Source organism: Coffea arabica, chromosome 5c (assembly GCF_036785885.1).
Source record: "Coffea arabica cultivar ET-39 chromosome 5c, Coffea Arabica ET-39 HiFi, whole genome shotgun sequence".
In the NCBI taxonomy this organism is placed as follows: Eukaryota; Viridiplantae; Streptophyta; class Magnoliopsida; order Gentianales; family Rubiaceae; genus Coffea; species Coffea arabica.
Window position 1 is genome coordinate 30,465,009 of NC_092319.1, and position 5,373 is coordinate 30,470,381.

General features: G+C 38.9%; 1 long non-coding RNA gene across 1 annotated transcript; it reads right to left on the reverse strand.

The window, feature by feature from the left end:
- Window positions 1-740: 740 nt before the first annotated feature.
- Window positions 741-5,065, reverse strand: LOC140007698 (uncharacterized). The gene is made up of 2 exons (XR_011815042.1): window positions 4,696-5,065; window positions 741-926 (listed from the first exon to the last, which is right to left on the reverse strand). It is a non-coding gene; the product is annotated as an uncharacterized lncRNA (long non-coding RNA).
- Between the last annotated feature and the right edge of the window lie 308 nt (window positions 5,066-5,373).

Sequence of the window (5,373 nt, forward strand, 5' to 3'; positions counted from 1 at the left end):
GGTCAATCGAAAGGGACACCTCCAAGTGGTCAAGCTATGGCTCCTCAAGTTGTTTGTGGTTATTGTAGCAACCCCAACCATACAGAGAAAGTGTGCCTGGAGGAAAGCGGGGAAATGCTTATTTTGTGGTAGCACCGAGCATCAAATATCGAAATGCCCAACCGTACCAAAAGGAGGAGGTAGTACTCAAGGGCCAGAGAAGTCGGCATTTGTGACACCCCCACTTCTCCCAAGGGCGAATCCAAGGGTATCGGCGGAACGTCTGCCCGACTCTCGCTAGGACTCGATACTAATTCAATTTCCACTCAATAATAACCAATCGATACTAAAAAAAATTGAAGAGATAAAGGAAGGTCAATTCCTCAATAAACGTTCAAGTCTTACATCATAATCTACCCAATTACTTTACATTCCCAAAATGTACAGCTTCCAAAATCAATTTCTAAACAAATACATCCACAATTCTAATCAAGTGAAGCATCAAGTAAGTTTCTCTAGAATTTGTGGCGACCCCACTTCCCCCTAAGGCGAACCAGAGGGTTGGCGGGCCGTCTGCCCAGCTCTCGCCAGGACTCACACAAGCAACTAGCAAAAGTCCTTCCGAAGTATAACCTAATCTATTACAACATCGTTTCCCTCCAAATAGGCCGGTTTCTAGAATCACATTAACTTCAGAGATAACAGTGCCTTAAGATAGCCAACGTCGATTCTTAAAATACCTTCCCGATTACAACCCTAGAAACAAAACATATAATTCAAATACATCCTTATAAGCCAAGTAACAAATTTCATACAAGCCACATACAAATTCAAGGGTTACACTTTTCCAGCTTCAAGCGGCAACCCGAAACAAAAGCTTCATTGTGTAATTCAAACTACATGCTTAAAGTACAAGTAGATCTCAAGTCTTCCTCAGTTGTCAGAACCTGTAAAAGAAAACCACAACGTGGGATGAGCTACACAGCCCAGTGAGGTTCCAAGACGCTCTAACAGTTCAAATAGGTCAAGTAAGTTATGCATATCGTATGCATGATTCTAGATTACACAATGGCATGTTACCATGAGGTGATAATCATGACACGGATAATTGCTACTTTGAAAACACATGTAGAACTAGTACTTTTGGAATGAATGGCCATATAAATATATTTTCATAAATTTTCAGTCAAACAAATAGTGGCTCGTCCGACTAGAAGGACATTACAAGGATTGCTTCATCTCAGAGGTTAATGCTCATGAGGAGTCTTACCCGAGAATGCCAACTAGGAGAGCAATAACATTATTAATAGCAAAGCAAACACAAAAGGATACGGTGTTGCAGTGGAACTTTGTCGGTCATCTGCACCTTATAACTCCCGGATCTCCACGGTTGACTGGCCATCACCTTATCCCTCCAGTGGTAATACTCGAGTATACCGAAACGGTTGTCCAGGGTTTCAACCTACCCGACCGAGCCCAGTCCTGGCTCGAGTAGGTCAGTAACCGAGGCGGGGCCCAAGTTCAGCTTATAGCTTACAACATGCACAGGTAACAAAGTAATTCGACAAAAGTAAAATTCATCATTTGAATAGGTCAAGGGAGGTAAAGTACACACTCGCCTAACAATGATGGACAACTTCATATGAGCATATAATTTTTGATAATCAAGAAATCAGTAACCACATATATTAGAAAACGGTAAGTAAACACGGTAAACGGTAAACGATAAACGGTAAACGGTAAACGGTAAATGGTGGTAATTACGGTTAATTGGTAGACATATGTCATTTTAATAGGCCGCCATTGGCCGTTTGGCACTTTTACCACGTAAGAGTCGAGGAGATTCACCCCAACGACGCAACCACATTTAGATTCACAGATTCATTAGTAAATATTTCACACATTTCACCACTCGAACGGCTAGTGTGATAAAGTACACACTGCGCACTTCGATGGATCGGAACTCATTTTTCAAATTGTCACATAACGAGTTACAAGAGCACTTTAACCGAATAAGCATAAAATAAGCAGGCTAAGCACATATTGAGTTTACAAGATTATTTGATAGGGTTAATCATTTAACCAATTCATGTCGATATGCAATGCATATATATATTTCTTAAATAGGCACGAGTATGGTAAATACTTAACGATCATGAAATGAGCATGTCCTAGACTTACTCAATTATATATTCCTATATGGAACACTCACCTAGTCAAACAAGGGCAATAGGTTCAATTTGAAGTTCAAGCGTCCTCTGTCGGATCCTCTTAAAGGTCCTCGCGTGCGCCTAAACGAATAGTAATAGTCTATCATATACAATCCCTACTATTGCTGAAAATCGTGTCATAGTACAAACTTAGGAAAAATCTCGTGAACAAGTCTTAATTATCCTAAATCTAAATTCTCAAGCGGGGTTTCAAGATACAAGAGAAATTAAGTCTACATCATGAAATTCAAGGATAAGACATTTGAATATTATCGAAGGAATAAGGAGTACTTGAAAAAAACTCCATTTCCTTGGAATACGGAAAATTTCAGTTTTGATGCAATACTTTGAAAAATCATAGCTCACCTTTTACATGTCAAAGATTGGAAAACTTGGTACCGTTGGAAACTTCCTTCAAAATACTAAAAGTTCCTAGAATACACTTTTTCATGATTCTAAATGGAAGATAGTCAAAATGGGCTCAAAGTTACTGTTTTGGTTCATAAGGCAGTTTTAAGTTGGTTTTTGGCCAACTTTGGAAATTCGGCAAAATTCACTTGTTTGGAAATGGCTTTTGAAATTTGCAACTCTATTAGTGTTGTAATTCAAGAGTATAACAAAACAAACGGAATGAGGAACGGGGTTTTGAGCACCAAGATACGGTAGCTCAAAGTTACTAAAATTTTCTTGTTCAACAAGGGTTTTCCAAAAATCAAGTCTCGAACTTTGGTAATTTATTTGACCCATGAATCGGTCTCGGAATAACACCATAATTAGCAGTATAATACTACCATATAAGGGTTGTTCCTCTACCAAATTTCATGGAAAAATAACTTCGGAAAGGTGGTCAATCAAACACCTAAAATTTCGCAAATACTAAGACAAAACTGCCTTGAACCTTTTGTTTTTCCATTTCAGATATTTGGTCAAAGAAAAATTCCTCCAAACCTGGTTCATTTGTTTAGGCAAAACTTAAAGAACGTTCATGGTACATTTGGTAAGTGTTTAGCATCAAAATATTCAGTTAGCAAGTCTTTGCCAAACCTTGCATCAAATCTGTCTAAAAAATCAGGGTTTTCAAGGACAGAGCAGGTTTCATATTTTGATCACAGATCACTCAAATTAATTCGGAATTTGGCATGGTTTAAGGAGTTGGAAAACACATTCATAGAGATATAATTTCATAGAAGAAATCATTTTGAAATTCGGCACACAACTAGCTCGAATTCGAGTCACAAGTTGCAGCCTCAGCATTTTGTTCTTGTAAAGCAGAGAAACAGAACAGCCGACTTAAAATAGTTGGTTTGGCTCACATACATGGAACCAGAATGTGAATTTTATATCGTCGGAAAGGTTGGAATGTCTAGTTTCAAATGCCGCTGACGGCACTCGATTTCGACATCGGAGTTCAAAATTATGGCCGAAATACGAAAGCTGGTCAGAGCATTTCGGAAATAGTTCCAGATTTACTAGCTTTGTTAAATCGATTTATTTGACCAACCAAACCTCGATATTTTTCAATGAAACTTTGTACACCATATATTCAACATATCAACATGATATAAAAGTCATGAAACTCTCAAAAGTTTGCAAAAAGGGTTGCGATTAAAACAGGACAAATCTGAACATTTTTGAACGATGCATCTTTTGGAGTCTAGACTAGCTAGGTATCATTAATCTACCTATTTAAACACTAAACTAGCATTATATCCATCATCAATCCAAGGGTGGGAGTTCATAGAGCCCACCATCGAAATTTTTCGACATGAAATAAAACAAATAACATGTAATTTTGGCAAATAATTCCACCACAATAAATCTGTCATCGGCTAAACAGAATTTCCAGCAGCTAATTGGTCATAAAACCAACTTTTTACTCGGCTAATACATGATATTAAGTACTCAAATCCGACAAGCAAATACTTGACTAGCTAATCAGATCATCCAAGTCATTGTGGGAATTCATAGAGCCCACTCACCAAGTTTCCATTAAAACTCAAAAGAGCCACCATCGGCTAAGCTGGAAAAATCGCAGCAAATAGATAGTTTGGTATACGAACCTTTCCCTAACAAAATTCATTACTTTGTTCACTCAAACTCAGCATGCATACGGTGATTATTGTGTTATGAGTATATTGAACTACAATACGAAATTTGCAGCCAAGATTTGAAGAGAAAAACTAGAAATTCTTTCTTTCCCTCTCTCGGCCAACTCAACAGATTTCCAGCAATTAGATTGGTCATAAATCCAACTTTTCCTTCGGTTAATTCATGGTATTAATCTTCAAGTTTTCATTCGGCTAAGTACACTTAGATGCTCAGATTGTCCCAGAAAATTGAAAATAAAACTGTATTATCGGCTCAACTTCTCGGCAGAAACATCAACATCCAAAACAGAAATTTTCTAATGGCTTAATCTCATTCATCCGACTGTACCATAGTACATGCATGCCCCTAGATAGCTCAAACTATCTCTGATTAGTCATAAAATGAATCCAGAAATTACCTCACAGCAAGCTAAGCTCACGCAAGAAAATCTGGAAAATTTCTGCTCCCTCTCGGCTCTCACGCACACTGGTTGGTCCTGGTTCGATTTGCAGCTGGAAATGGTGTTGTGGTGAAGATGGTTGCAGCTGGGAAATGTTGGTCTGAAGTGAACGAAAATGGTGATGATCAGCAGCTCCTCTGACTTCCACTTGCTCTCCCTGGTTTCACTCCAACTCACGGCCAGAACCAAAAACATTCAATCCTGCGGTTTCTTTTCTTCCACTCGGCTGCAGAGTGCAGCTCGGCCTCTCTCTCGCTCTCTCGGTTTGTCGACACTAGCAAGGCAGAATGAAATGCAGTTGTGGTTTGAGATGTGAAGTGGAAAGGAAATGAAGAGGGTGCCGTGGTTTTTGAGAGGTGTTTGTGGTTAGAATTGGTTGAGTGTGGAGATGGTTTACGTATGGAATTGGAGAGAATGGGATTGGACAATTTGGGCGGTGATGGAAATGTTGTCAGAAGGGGTGTTTGGCCGTGCATGGTGATGGTTGTGGTGTAGTGGGGATTTTGTGGATTGTGAAGGGCATTTCGGTCCTTTCACTTTACTCCCTAACCTCAACTAAAATCTCAATTCTAACTTAATTCCAACAATTATCCCCAAGTACAATTTGATCGCCTAGTAATATGCTAATCTTGCAAG